Source organism: Phragmites australis, chromosome 23, assembly GCF_958298935.1.
Source record: "Phragmites australis chromosome 23, lpPhrAust1.1, whole genome shotgun sequence".
Taxonomy (NCBI): Eukaryota; Viridiplantae; Streptophyta; class Magnoliopsida; order Poales; family Poaceae; genus Phragmites; species Phragmites australis.
This window is the reverse complement of record NC_084943.1, coordinates 15,805,305-15,819,887: the sequence shown is the minus strand read 5'-3', so window position 1 is coordinate 15,819,887 and position 14,583 is coordinate 15,805,305.

Here is a 14,583-nt window from a genome sequence, read left to right as displayed (position 1 = left end):
CAGGACGGCCCTATGGGCAACCAGCTCGACCTCGCCACGAACGACTCCCTCGATCGCGGCCAGCTCCGCGTCCCTCTCGTCGTGCATGTCGCCAGCACTCAGGACAGCAACCTCGACGACCTCCTCATATCGCAAGTCGACAGCTCCTTCGACGGTGCCCACGACGGCCTCCTCGTCTCGCAATTCGACAGCGACCTGGACGGCAACCTCGACTCGCAACTGGCCGGCAACCACGACGGCCTATCCGTCTCGCAAGTCGACGACACCCATGACGGCCTCCTCGTCTCGCTAGTCGACGGCGTCCGGGATGACCTCCTCGTCTCGCTAGTCGACGGCGCCCACGACGGTGTACTCGTCTCCCAAGTCGACAGCTTCTTCGACGGTGTCCACGCCGACGTAGTCGTCGCCACCAGGACGACTCCCATGAAGCCACCCACGATTGGCTCAACGAGCTCGACGACGAGGATTTCTCTGAGTGGCTGTCCGGCACGGGAGCTGGTTGCTATCGCTGCTCGCTCGAAGGCCCTTGCGCTCGTTGCCGTCGGTTGACACCGTGCTCTCGTTGCAAACGCGTTCATAGCGAGTACACCATCAGCGCTTGGATATACGGATACGACAAATTTGATTGCAGGGTAATGCTTCCAGAGGAAGGTGCTCTGGCAGCATGGCGTGTCCCGGAATTGTTGTGGAAAAGTTGCAGATGACTCGGTCCATGTCGATGTCATGGCGCCGGACACCGTCGGTGATGCTTGATAACAGAAATAACATTACAAAATTCAATCATGGTTCGGTTACAATTGCAAAAACAGAAATAACAGTTCTACATCTAAGAGACAAATTGTAACGCTTCGCTCACAATTTCTGCCTCGCATTGTAACCGAACCGGAAGAACACCATTCCTCTCCAAAGCTTCCTTCTTCAAATGTGGGATTTTATAATGTTGTCCCCCCTTTTGCAGTAGTATCTCTCTCATGCAAGCTTGGTGAGTTAGGAAAATACGATTACTCCTATCAATTGGATACTCGTCGTAGGCTTTGGTTACCTTGGCGACAATGTCTTCAACACTAGTGGGAGAGGACTTTTGAAACATGGCCTGGATGGCCGCAAAATAACCAAGGTCGAGCACATTGAGATCGGGGGAGTTGGGCGGTTGGCACATCAACCTTATGTCAAAACCATCTGCCGATGCCGCACTACAAAAGTTGACGTCATCTACTGCAACATGCGTCTTAGCATTGTCCTGTTGGATGAAAATAGGGGTACCAATATCATCTGCTGGCCATCGTTGTTTGATCGTTGGCAAGACATAGTTCAGGAGATACGCACGGCTATGATCCTTAGTAATCAAATTCATTGCTTTGGTTACCAAGGTACCGGCAAGCCTGTTTACACTACTCCTCTTGGCAGGCACTACCTCCGTAAATGGCCATATTCCAATCTTTCTGGAAAATGCGACATTACCTTCTTGGTCATATCTAGGTCTTGCAACTGCACAAAGGAACATCACTTTCTCTATGAAATTCTTATTCTTTGTGACCCTCTCTGGTTTATCTTCGGCAATCACCAAATAATACTTCTGACATTTTCGGGTCCTAAAGAACCACTTCTCGTCGATGTGCACAATGTTATGCAAACCCAGGAAGGTTGGCTCGTAAGGAATGCTTACTGGGTCTAGCATCGAAAGGCAAAAACAAACACAACCTTTTTTGTTTTCATCCGTTAGCGAAGATTTTATGTCGTTCGTGTGCCTTCTAAATTTCCCCTCTTTCAACCGCCTAAATAACGTGCTCTTTGAAACACCCAATTCTGTAGCTAGGTCATGCAGAGTCGTTCGCTTACTCAAAGGAACATCTCTGATAGCCTCGCCATTGAAGGCAACTCTTTTGCGGTCACAATTCTTTGGCTTCTTGCTGTCCACGGCATGTATACCACCACCGTGCTTACCATTCAGCCATATGCTTGTATAACTCTCACAGGCACCCCTGTCTCAAGAGACACGGCGTTTGTCACTCCATGTTTTAGAATTCCTAATAATGTTCTCTCTAAGAGCATGGTATAAATGGCCCGTCGTTCCGCGTCGTTATATTGCTTCCTTCTGGTTACATTCCCAACTTCATCTACAATTGCATTGGAAAACTTAGATGAACATATGCTTAAATAATTTTGCTACTCATATTCATGAACTACAACTACATTGGAAAACTTAGATGAACATATGCTTAAATATTTTTGCTACTCATATTCATGAACTACAACTGCATTGGAAAACTTAGATGAACAAAAAAACTGTACAAATGTTTGTTGAATAGTGAGTACATGCATTAACTACTCAAACTATGCGTAAACATGGAATTATAACTTACTCGTTTCGGTTCCAACTGCTGTCATCCCAGCTACGTCGCGTCTGGCTATTGCCATCCCAGCTTCACCACGGCCAAGCCTGGTGTTCATTATGCTTGAGTCCCCGATGCCGCCACGACAACGGCCAGCGAGTCCAAGTCGGGTACCGTGACCGCGGCTGGAGTGCCCTAGCCCATCATTGCCCTCGCCTGATACCTCGATGCGAGCTTGAACGCGGCCAGCAACTCCGAGACTGCTGCGCCCACGACTGACTAGGCCAAGCGTTCCGTGGCCGCACCAGGCGTTGCCCTCACCTGAGAAGAGGAATCCGGTGTTGCCTTCGCCTGAGACGCGATACCTGGTGTGACCGCGGCCGGCGAGTCCGAGTCTAGTGCGCTCGCAGCCGGCGAGCCTGAGCGTGCCGTGTGCGCCGGCGAGCCCGAGCGTCCCGTGTGTGCCAGCACCATCTCCTTCTCCTTGATCTCTGGCAACTTCTTGTTCCACAGGTACATCTCTTCCACTATGTTCGTCACCTTAATCTCCTCGTCCATTATCGTCAGCTCCATCTGCTACACCATGTTTTCCTTGAGCACGAAACAAAACCAAATAATAGAAATAACAAAATGATGTATACCTTCATCCCACTCAAGATTGTAGTTGAGATCAATAACAAGTCCATCAAACTCTTCAATCTGCTCCCAATTGATTGGTTGGTTGAGGTCAAAATTTGCCATACTCAAATCATTTTAATGGATGAGAGAAGAATATAAGAGAAAAGAAGTGAAGGTGCTCATGGAGAAGGTATGGCCGAGCTATGTATAGGAAGATATGGACATGATTTTGGCGGTGCAGGCCTTGCAAATTCTGGGCGGCAAAACTCAAATTCGGAGCTCACGGAGAATTGGAAATTTTGTGTGCGTGACAACGCATTTGGATGCTTAGAGCCGGCGGCAAGAGTGCATTTGAACGCGAGAGCTGGCGCACGGTGAAGAAGCGAGAGCGCGGGAGATGAAGGCGGGCGTGCGTGGACGCGGGAGATAGACGCGGGCGCGCGTGGAGCAAATCAAGCGCGAAACGAGCGAGGGAGCGCCTGCATGCGGGAGCGTGAGCGCGAGGCTGCATGGCGTGAAGCATAAATGCTGTGAGGGCGCGAGGAACGAAGAGCTGCATGGCGTGCGCCACGAGGCCATGCAGTGATGGAGGTGGGAGCTCCGGCGACGTTCAATCGAGTGCCTTGGTCTCAGAGAAAAATTTTATGCGCCCTGTATTGTGGGAAGGAGGGAGTACTTATAATGGATATATTTCTAACGGCTATATTTGTAATAGCTATATTTTCAACGGATATTTTTGTTATATCTTATCAATATATATATATATATATATATATATATATATATATATATATATATATATATATATATATATATATATATATATATATATATACACACACACACACATATACATATATTTCCTCTACAATATCGCAGCCGTCGTAATCCCGTCCTGCAAATGCTTTTGGATTTATCATCGTCCTTGTCACCATCTTTTTCTTACAACAAATAGTATCTGGCGTTCACAGGTTAACAAAGTCACGAAAAAATTCCATTACAAACATCAGGCAAACTCTAGTGTCGATGTCTAGCCAGCTTATTTACAACTGCTCTAGCAAATTTATACAACATCTCTGGCAGGCTCCTCTGGTATATCTGCCAATGGCGAGCTTACCCAAGTATATCCCTACCCATCCGCAACGTAGAAAGGAAGCGACTTCAGCGGTATCACCTTCTCCTGCAGCAAATGGTTGTGCTGTGACTAGTGAATTCCAATCCATGTCTCATCAAAAATGAATTGGAACAGTGTGTGCTTCTAAAGCTACCTCAGAGTTCTCCACATGTTCAGAGGGGAAATGAAGCCCAGTGGAACAGTTCTCAAGCACTTAGGGACTCTTCAGCCATGCTTTCTGAGCTTCAGTGGTTTTCAGCTTAAAGTGAAACATCTGCAAGTGTCAACAAACCATCCAATTTTTAGGTGCACCGTATTTGATTTACACAAACAAAATCTAAAGCATGCTCCCTGAAGGAAAAAAGTAGGTAGATAACTAGAAAGGAGTGACAAAATGCTGCAAACCTCAGATAAAGAAATAGTTGGCCTTTCAAGTTCATCTCCCTCAACATGGATTCCTGTTCCCTGGAATTCTGGGCAAAGGATGGATGTTATTTTGCTCTTCTTAGGTGCATTTTTCGCCTTTCTTCCTCCATTGCTCTTACCCTTGCTTGCTATTTGGTCAGTCAGCATCTCATATTGGCACAAAATAGTCCAGTGTAAAAGGCAGGAAGTGTGAAATAAATGTTAAGCCTGCAAAAATCAAACGTAGTCTAGTCATTGCAGCAGAAGATTTGGAATTTGCAAGAGGAAATTTTCTAATTACTATATTTGGGGTGGAAAAAAGAATTCTTCCAACATAATTTGGCCTTATTGAATTCTGAGAGTATCCAATTGATCAGAACTGAACTTTCAACATGGAGAAAGCTTGCATAGTTGCATCTCTAATTGTGATTGTAGAAGATACAACTTTCTAATTATGTTCTCATTCACTTTTTCTCTGTACAAAAAGGTAAGTGTGGCCATGCTGCTATCTTCAAGAAACACTAGGAAACAGAAACAACAAAGAATGTTTGAAATTACTCACCCCACTCGAATTTCTACTGCTGCAAGCTAGGTTTCTTGTATTGCAGTTCAGCAAGGTAGCAACATCCTTCCCAGGAAGCATTGGTCACCCAGGAAGGTAGCCTCAGAATTTCCCAGCGAGTGGCTGGCCTCAGTCATAGGCACATAACGGCGACAAAGCGGCGGGCCTCACACGGATCATCAGACAACACCGGTGACAACATGCAGACAGGAACATGATGACCGGGCTTCAAGCATAAGCACCATGCAATACTCAGAGAAACAAACACGATAGCATGCAGACACGCGCGACCGGGACCTGAGCTTCAACAGCGCAGTGCGACCGGGGCCCAAGGCTATAACGGTGTGGCTGGAGCTCGAGGCTTCAACGATGCGCAACCAGAGCGGGGCATCCACAGCATTTGGCCGGACCGTGGCATCCACGGCGTGTGGCCGGCGGCAAACATCAACACAGAGGGGAGCACAATGGCACAACGGCGCGCAATAAACACCGAGAAAGACACTGGTGGCCGGACCGACAAGGCACAGCAGCACGCGACACATAAACAAAAAACGCGGCGGCACAATGGCCGAACAGCACAAAAAGACAAAACCATGGCCAGCGATGAGCACACGAGGTTCCCCGACTTGACCACACGAAGGTGGACAGTAGGTCGAGCTGAACCAGATGGGCAGCGGCGACGGCGAACTCGCGGCGTGCGGCGAAACTTCAGAGCAACAGAGCTTCCGCACAAGAGAAAAAAAAAATCAGATCCCCCCTCCGAGCACCCCTCCCACCTATATATATGTGGCAGATGAGGAAGTAGGGCAAGGCGATAGAGTTTAGGGCGGTTAGGATTTGGGGAAATTTCGGAGATCGTTCCTAATTTGCCCAAATCCACTTGCATGGGATAGAGACAGAGGGCACGATAGGAACGAGGAAGGGTGCCGCGGGGATGCTAGGCCGAGCCATGGAGGCTGGAGGGGAGCCACAAGGCCGGCGACGTCGGGGGAGCCACGGAGGTCGGAGGTGTTCGTTTCTCGGTGTGGAGCTGTGGAGGCCGAATCGTGGCGGGAGTGCACAGGGGAGAGTGGGCGGTTGGAGGATGGCGTGCGGGAGGGAGACGCTAGATATGATATGCGGGGGGTGCAGGGGGTGGCGTAGCAGGATAGCATGCCTGACAAAATGCATGGGCGAATTTGCTGGATTTGGCTATCGAATGGATGGACAAGGATGCTCTGCAGTAGAGGAGCTAATGCAGAGGACGAATAAATTCTCTGCATTAGCTCCCACTTAGAGCTGTCGGTTTCACGATGGATGGATGTGATCGATTGATACAGTAAAACGCTACAGTCCATAATGTCTGTAGTACATTGAAATACTACTTCTATAGTAACTGGTGATCAATTAATGCAGAGTGAAGAGAATCGAGGACGTCCTAAGGGGGGTGAATTAGGACACTTAAAAACTATTGGCTTCAAAACTTTCACAAGATAAGTCTATCTCAATTTCTATCTAAATGTGCTCTAGGCTTATCTAGTGTGCCTATTCTACCGCTTGATAGAATCGCAAGGTAAATTGCAAGTAAGTAAATGTGGAAACTTAAATAAGGTAGATAGAAAAACTCAGCACGAGGGATTTTTATCCCGTGGTATCGGTGACACACAAGCCACCTCTAGTCCACGTTGGAGCTCCACAAAGGATATATTTCTAGTCGCCAAGTCTCTTCCAGTCACGGCTCTTGAGATACCAAGTCACCAAGACAAGACCTCAAGCACGGTGAGCCACCAAGCCATCAAGATGAGGTCTCACCACTAACTTCTCTTCCGGTCACTTATAAGCCGTCTTCACTTTGGAGCTTTAGTCACAAAGACATGGGCCTCCGAGTTCCCGCACAATTCTCTTGCCACCGCTCCATACCAAGTCGGAGGGTCAACGAGTTACCGACAAGTCATAAAGACTTTAAGGTGCCGACGTACCTATCAGTACACTTTTGGACCACTCCTTGATCCACACTCTAGGTTGCAGCATCTAGCAAGTTTTCTCTCTAGGTCTATAAGCACTAATCACTCATTAATGATGTGCTTAATCGTCTTAGATGAACATTTTATGCTCTTGGATAACTTGGATGTCTTCTTAGGTGTACAAGATTTCTCTGGACTCCAGCTACTTCAAATGAATGAGTGGAGGGGTATTTATAGCCTCAACCCCGCGGACTAGCCGTTATCCCAACGGCTCACATATTCTGTGAACACCGGATGATCCGGCGTTAATTGAGGTACAAGTACCGGACCATCCGGTGTGTACATTCTAAGAAACTAGCCGTTGGAACTCCACTCAGAGTTCTTCTGAACACCGGATTGTCCGGTGTATACTCCTCCTTCATCACTGGACTATCCGGTGAGTTATCCTGAGCCAGACCGCGTCAAAAATTTTCTCTACATAAAATACTCTGGTGTGCACTGTCTTCATCATCGGACCTTCCAGTGTGTAGAACTTCTTCTTTTCTGGATTTTTCACACATTCCGTTAAATGCTCCGGTGAAGCTTCCGGTGTGCATCACTTCATCACCGGACTATCCGGTGAGTTATAGTCTTCTGCACCGTGACACAAGTCACAAATGCTCCGATGTGATTTCCATTTCATCACCGGATCATCTGGTGCCTTATAATCCATTTGCTCCGATAATACCAAGCTTCTGTTAAATAGTTCGGTGTACATCTCTTCTGATCACCGGATCTTCCGGTGAGTGCAATCCACTCTGTCTTCTTCTGACAGAATTACTTCGACGTGTATATTCCTTATCACCGGATCATTCGGTGAGGCAAACTGCCTCTGGACAAAATGCTCTAGTGAGTGCAATTCTTCCAGCGCCAGACCTTTCGGTGAGAATAATTTCTCTGAGACTTTTTCCTACTCAATCAACCTTACTCATCACCAGTGATCTTAGTTAAGAAAAAGGATGGATCCTGGAGAATGTGTGTTGACTATAGACAACTCAATTCCAATTCTGTCAAGAACAAGTATCCAATACCAATCATAGAAGATTTATTGGATGAACTATTTGGAGAAAAGATATTCTCAAAACTTGATTTGAGGTCTGATTACCATCAGATAAAAATGAAAGAAGAAGATATATACAAGACTGCATTCAGTACACATATGGGACACTATGAATTTGTGGTAATGCCATTTGGGCTAACAAATGCGCCAGCCACTTTCCAGGCATTAATGAATCATATACTAGCTGCAGTTTTGAGAAAATTTACACTAGTTTTCTTTGATGACATACTTATCTACAGTGCAACTATGGAAGATCACATCTTACATTTAAGTGCAATTTTTGACATATTGAGACAGAATAATTTATATGCAAAAAGGAGCAAATGCATATTTGGTCAGTCCCAGGTGGAATATTTAGGCCACATCATTGGTGCTGATGGAGTAGCAACTGATCCAATGAAGGTGGATGCAATCAAGAATTGGCCAACACCTAAAAATGTGACTGAATTGAGAGGATTTTTAGACCTAGCAGGGTATTACAGAAGATTTATACAAGGCTATGGTATAATCTGCTGACCATTATTTGATTCTCTCAGGAAGAATTCCTTTGAATGGGGTGAAAGACAAGAACAAGCCTTTCAGCATCTCAAAACAGTCATGACCAATGCTCCAGTGCTAGCACTTCCTGATTTCAGCAAACCATTCATATTAGAAGCAGATGCTAGTGGACATGGCATAGGAGCAGTTTTAATGCAAGAAGGAAGACCCATATCTTATTTGAGCAAAACTCTAGGGCCAAAGTCAGCAGCCTTGTCAACATATGAAAAAGAAGCCATAGCAATACTTGAAGCATTAAAGAAGTGGAAACATTACTTTGCAAGTACATCATTAATCATCAGGACTGATCAACAAAGTCTAAGGTACATACAAGACCAAATATTAGTTGAAGGAGTACAACATAAACTCTTGATAAAGCTACTAGGCTATGATTACAAGGTGGAATACAAAAAAGGAAGAGAAAATAAAGCTACTAATGCACTCTCAAGAGCAAGTCATACACCTCAACTTATGGCCATAACAGAAGCTGTCCTAGTGTGGATTGATGAGGTCGTGAAGAGTTATGAAGATGATGCTAGGTGCATTGAGCTCATTGGGAAACTCAACATTGATTCAACTGCAATTCCTCACTATAATCTGCAAAATGGCATAATAAGGTATCAAGGGAAGTTAGTAATTGGGAACATAGGAAATTTGAAAACACAATTATTGCATTCTTTTCACAAATCAGCACTGGGTGGTCATTCAGGAGAAAGGGCTACTTATCATAGATTGAAACTGGTATTCTATTGGCCTCACATGAATCAAGAAGTAAGGGACTATGTGAGACAATGTCCTGTCTATCAGAAAAACAAATCTGAAAACACACCTTATCCTCCTGGTCTCCTCCAACCTCTACATGTACCAGATATGGCATGGACACATATATCCATGGATTTTATAGAAGGCTTACCAAAATCACAAGGTAAAGATGTCATTCTAGTGGTTGTGGACAGATTTACCAAGTTTGCTCATTTTATACCTCTCAATCATCCATATAATGTCCAAGATATAGTAACATTGTTTGTTGATAATGTATTCAAGCTGCATGGGTTACCTACAGTTATTGTAACTGATAGGGATAGAATTTTCACTAGTGAATTATGGCAACAATTATTCAAAACATTGGGAGTCAAACTCAGATTTAGTACTTCATATCATCCTGAATCTGATGGACAGACAGAAAGGGTAAATCAATGTTTGGAACATTATTTGAGGTGCATGTGTTTTGCTAGCCCGAAAAGATGGTTTCACTGGTTGTCTTTAGCAGAATGGTGGTATAACACCTCATATCATACATCTTTGACAATGACTCCCTTTCAAGCTCTCTATGGTTTTCCACCTCCAATGGTAGCTGAAGTGGTACTACCTGACTGTCCCCATGATAATGCTAGAGAAATTTTGCAGAATAGACATCTAGCAGCTCAGGTCATCAAAGATAATCTCCAAAAGGCTCAAACAAGAATCAAAAATCAAGCTGACAAACATAGAATAGAAAGAGAGTTTTTAGTGGGTGATATGGTATACTTGAAGATTCAGCCATATAGACACACTTCATTGAGCATTCACAGATCATTGAAGTTACACTCAAAATACTATGGACCCTTCAGAGTTCTAGAAAAAATTGGCAAAGTTGCTTACAAGCTGCTACTACCGATGGGATGTAATCTTCATCCAGTGTTTCATGTAAGTCAGCTCAAGAAGCACCTAGGATCACAAGCAGTGCCAACTCCTGAATTACCATTGATTGATGATAAAGGCAACATCAAAGTAGCACCTGTGTCCATCCTGGAAAGGAGGCTCGTACCAAGAAACAATGAACTAGTTGTGCAGTGGTTAATCCACTGGATGAATCTACCAGAATCAGAAGCTACTTGGGAAGATCCAAGCTTTCATCCTTGAGGACAAGGATGTTAAGGAGGGGGGATTGTCAGGATGCAGATACGCAGACCACATTGGATATATTCAGACAACTCTCAAGTGGATCGTTACCGGCAAACGGCATCATCCATCAGGCATCCGATAGCTATCGTCAATTCAACTTAAGTTAGCTCTTAATTTCAGTTATGTTTGCAGACATTAAGCAATGTTTATTATGTTAATCTGCATTAGCAGTAAGTATGTTTAAGCTGAGACTTTAAAGGGCTGAGTCGGAGTCTGTAAGGGGATGGAAAAGAACAAACTAGAACCCCATTCCAGTAGAGTACATAGCTGTAGTTCCTTCTCAGATCTTTCAGGTCCAATTTATCAATACAGCTACCAAAGTTTCCACCCCCAAATTTCTCCTGTTCGATTTGTGTTCTACTTTGTTCTTGCTATTCCTGACAAATTGCTACGAGGGAAATGACGGCAACGTCCATCAGATCCTGCCGCCGCTTGCCCTGTGCTCAACGCTGTTGGATCTAAAGGACCTAGCTATGGGGTAGAGTGGCGCAAACAAGAAGCGAGGGGCGGACGATGCCGACTACAGCCGTGTAGTCCACAGGAGAACAGATGAGGAGTCTGGCTGCCGGTGGCACTGTCCATCGAACAGGAGAAGGCGTGGAGAGGGGTGAATCCCTAATCTACCAACTCTCTGCGGGAGGAGTTAACCGCAGGCCGTGCGTCCGTGGACCGGTCAGGAAGTTATATTTTGTGAGCCGAACAGGTAGCAATGAATCGAGTTTTTTTATTTTTATATTTTTTCATTAAAAATTTAAATAAATAGATTCCTCGTGGAAAAATTGTAAAACTAGGCGTCTATAGCCCTCTGAGAGGGCGGTTAGGCCATTCGACCTCCTGAGCCGAGGCCTTACCGCCCCTGAGAGGGCGGGTACGACTCCTCTATAAAAAGGCCAAAAATGAGGTGAAATTCTCATTTTAATCTGAAAAAAGAAAAAACTTTGAAGAGGGAAGAGATGAGAAGAGAGGAGACGAGAGGAAGAGAGCGCGGCGAAGCCCTGGTGCATTTGATTCGCGGATTTAAATATCACTTTCCGGTAAATTCTTCTATATTTTTATTGTTCTTAATTAGTACAGTAGTAGTATATGACATAGGTTTTAGACATGTATGACCTAGGGTTTAGAAAATACTGTATTTAGTAGAAAATTATCAATTTTACTTACGACATGGTAGGATAGCAGTGAAATATAGAATATTATTTGTAGTATGTTAGTTTTGAATATGTAGATTATATAGAGTAATAATTGTAGGGTAGTATTGTGTGACATAGGAATTAGCACTGTATGATAATGGTATGACCTAGGATGTAGCGTTTAGAAAATAATAGTATACTGTGAATATTAATTCTGACATGGTAGGATAGCTATTAAATGTAGATTGTATAGAGTAATATTTGTAGGTAAGTTTAGGCAGGGGTATTATTGAAAAATCTATTGTTATGTATGAATCGGTGTCGGTAAATTTTTTATCTCTGATACTGAGAAATATAGTTCGTAGGTCTTAACATTGGTTATATTTGCGGATGTTTCCAGGGATGGCAGATAAATTAATTTTTCAGATATATTATGGTGAGGGTGAAATTAGATACGGTCCTAACGGTGTAGATCTGTCTGGATTTCGTCATGTCATTAAGGGTCTTAGTAAAGCTAATGAGAGGACCATTGCGGGTGTGTGCAAGTGGCTCATGCGGTTTTTCCAACTGGATCTGCAACAACATGATGTTAAGCTGAAAGCTGTCCTCAGCCGTGCTAGTCATGGATACTTTGGCGAGCTTGTTCCGATCGAAGCTACATCAACTTTGGAGGCAGTATATAGATATATCTTGTGAACGTGGCCTGCCTCTGATTTTGTTAGCTGATGCATACCTGAAAGATCAAACGGAGGTGAACTCTGCAGAAGCAGTAGCGGGGCCAAGTGAGGCAGTGGAAGATGAATCAGACCCGGTTAATGTTGGGACCAGGGCAGATGTTGGGGATATTCCTGAGATGCAACCGATGGGTGTAGCCAATGAGGGGGAGCATATCCCTAGCATTATTGAAGAGATGGAGTTGGAGGATCAAGAGTTGGAGGAAGGCCTTGCCGATGGGGATTTATCTGACGATGAGGGTAATGCTCCAGTGCCTGTAAAGTGGAGAGATCATGAATTTTCAAAGCTGGTGGTTAGCGAGGCTGATCGGACACTGTGGCAGTACCATGAGAACGAGGTGTCTCAGGGTGCTATGTACCCTACAAAGGAGGCAGTTATTGATGCAGTTAAATTCTGGTCGTTGTCTCTTCGGAGGCAGTTCAAGGTTGTTAAATCCAGTAAAAGGGAGTATGATGTGAAGTGTTTGGTGCCTCAATGTCCTTGGTGGGTGCACGCATTCAGAGGGAAATGGGTAGACTACTAGCAGTGCTCAATAGTCAAAGAACATAATTGTCACATTGAGGAAATAGAGTTCTCCCATCGGAACCTGTCATCCGCCTCTATTGCTAATGTTATGTACGGGGAGATTATGGACAACCTAAGGTATGAGCCACGATCAACAATCAGTGCTATTGAGCAAAGGTTCCAGTACACAATAAACTATGCGAAGGCATGGAGGGCGAAACAAAAGGTTATTGAGCTGAGGTTCGAAACATATGAAGATTCATATCACAATCTACCTCGCCAATTAGCCACAATTTGTGGAAGGAACCCAGACAGCTACTATGATATCAAGTATTACCCCTCGACTGATGCGGAGTATAGTGGGAAACAAGTATTGCAGCGTGCTTTCTTTGCATTCGCTGCAACCATCAAAGCATTTTGGTACTGTCGACCCATCATTTGCCTAGATGGAATATTCCTGACTGGGAAGTACAAATGACAGATATTGTCTGTAATTGGGGTCAACGGTAACAACCAAGTCCTACCACTGGGGTTTGCTTTCGTGGAGAGTGAGAACGGGGACAGCTAATATTGGTTCCTTGAGTGGGTGAAACATGCTATTGTTCTTGACCGGCCAGATGTGTATTTGATTCATGATAGACATGCAGGGTTGTTGCAGGCTTTGCTGGATATGCAACATGGTAGTGTTCGACGGGGTGTAGCAGCACAGTGGCCCAACCTGAAGAGCAGGTGGTGCATGTGCCATATGGGTGCGAACTTCTACAAGTAGTTCAAAAACAAAGAGTTGATGAAGCTTTTAAAAAAGTTATGCAGTCAAAACCAGCAACGGAAGTTCAATGTCCTATGGGCAAGACTGGACGAACTAACTCTAAAACAGACAGCGGAGGCTGCACCCACTAGTGATGAACCGATAGCTCTTGGACCTCTCCCAACAGATACTCCGCAGATAGTAAGGAGGTCAGGGTCAGCTATTAGGAGCTTTTCACAGTGGACACATCATGAGCCAAATGAAAAATGGGCTTTGCTGTACGACAGTGGTGGGGCAAGGTATGGATTAATAAGTACAAATCTTGCTGAGGTTTATAACTGGGTCATGCGAGGAATGAGATCTTTTCCACTTGTTGGAATTGTAGAAGGCATTTTGCATGGGACTTGTAAGTACTTTTTTGATCGGTACGCAGCTGCTAAAAATGTAATGGAGGATAATCATATGCTCTATGGATGGATGCTCTGTGAGTATATGGAGAAGGCCACAAAGAAGGCCCACATGCATCGCGCAAATCAAGAGGGGACTGCGGAGCACAGGTTCAGTGTCCTATGGTAGGATAAGGGTCGGAGGGGTGGAAGACGTGAGCGGCATGTTCAAGAGTGCGTGCTAAGGAGTAAGACATGCATTTGTACTTGCCAGAAGCCACAATTACTCCACAAACCTTGTACACACGTCATAGCTGTGTGTGCAGAGCACAATATGCTTCCCAGGCAATATGTTTTAAAGTATTTCATGAAGGATCAAATACTGAACACCTGAAATCATGAGCTCTATGGTTACGGCATTGTTGACACTTTTACAAGTAATCCAGGGCCTTCACGAATCTATGTACCTGATTTGGAAAAGATGAAGAATGCACCTGCTGCCGACAAACTCACCGGATTCACAAC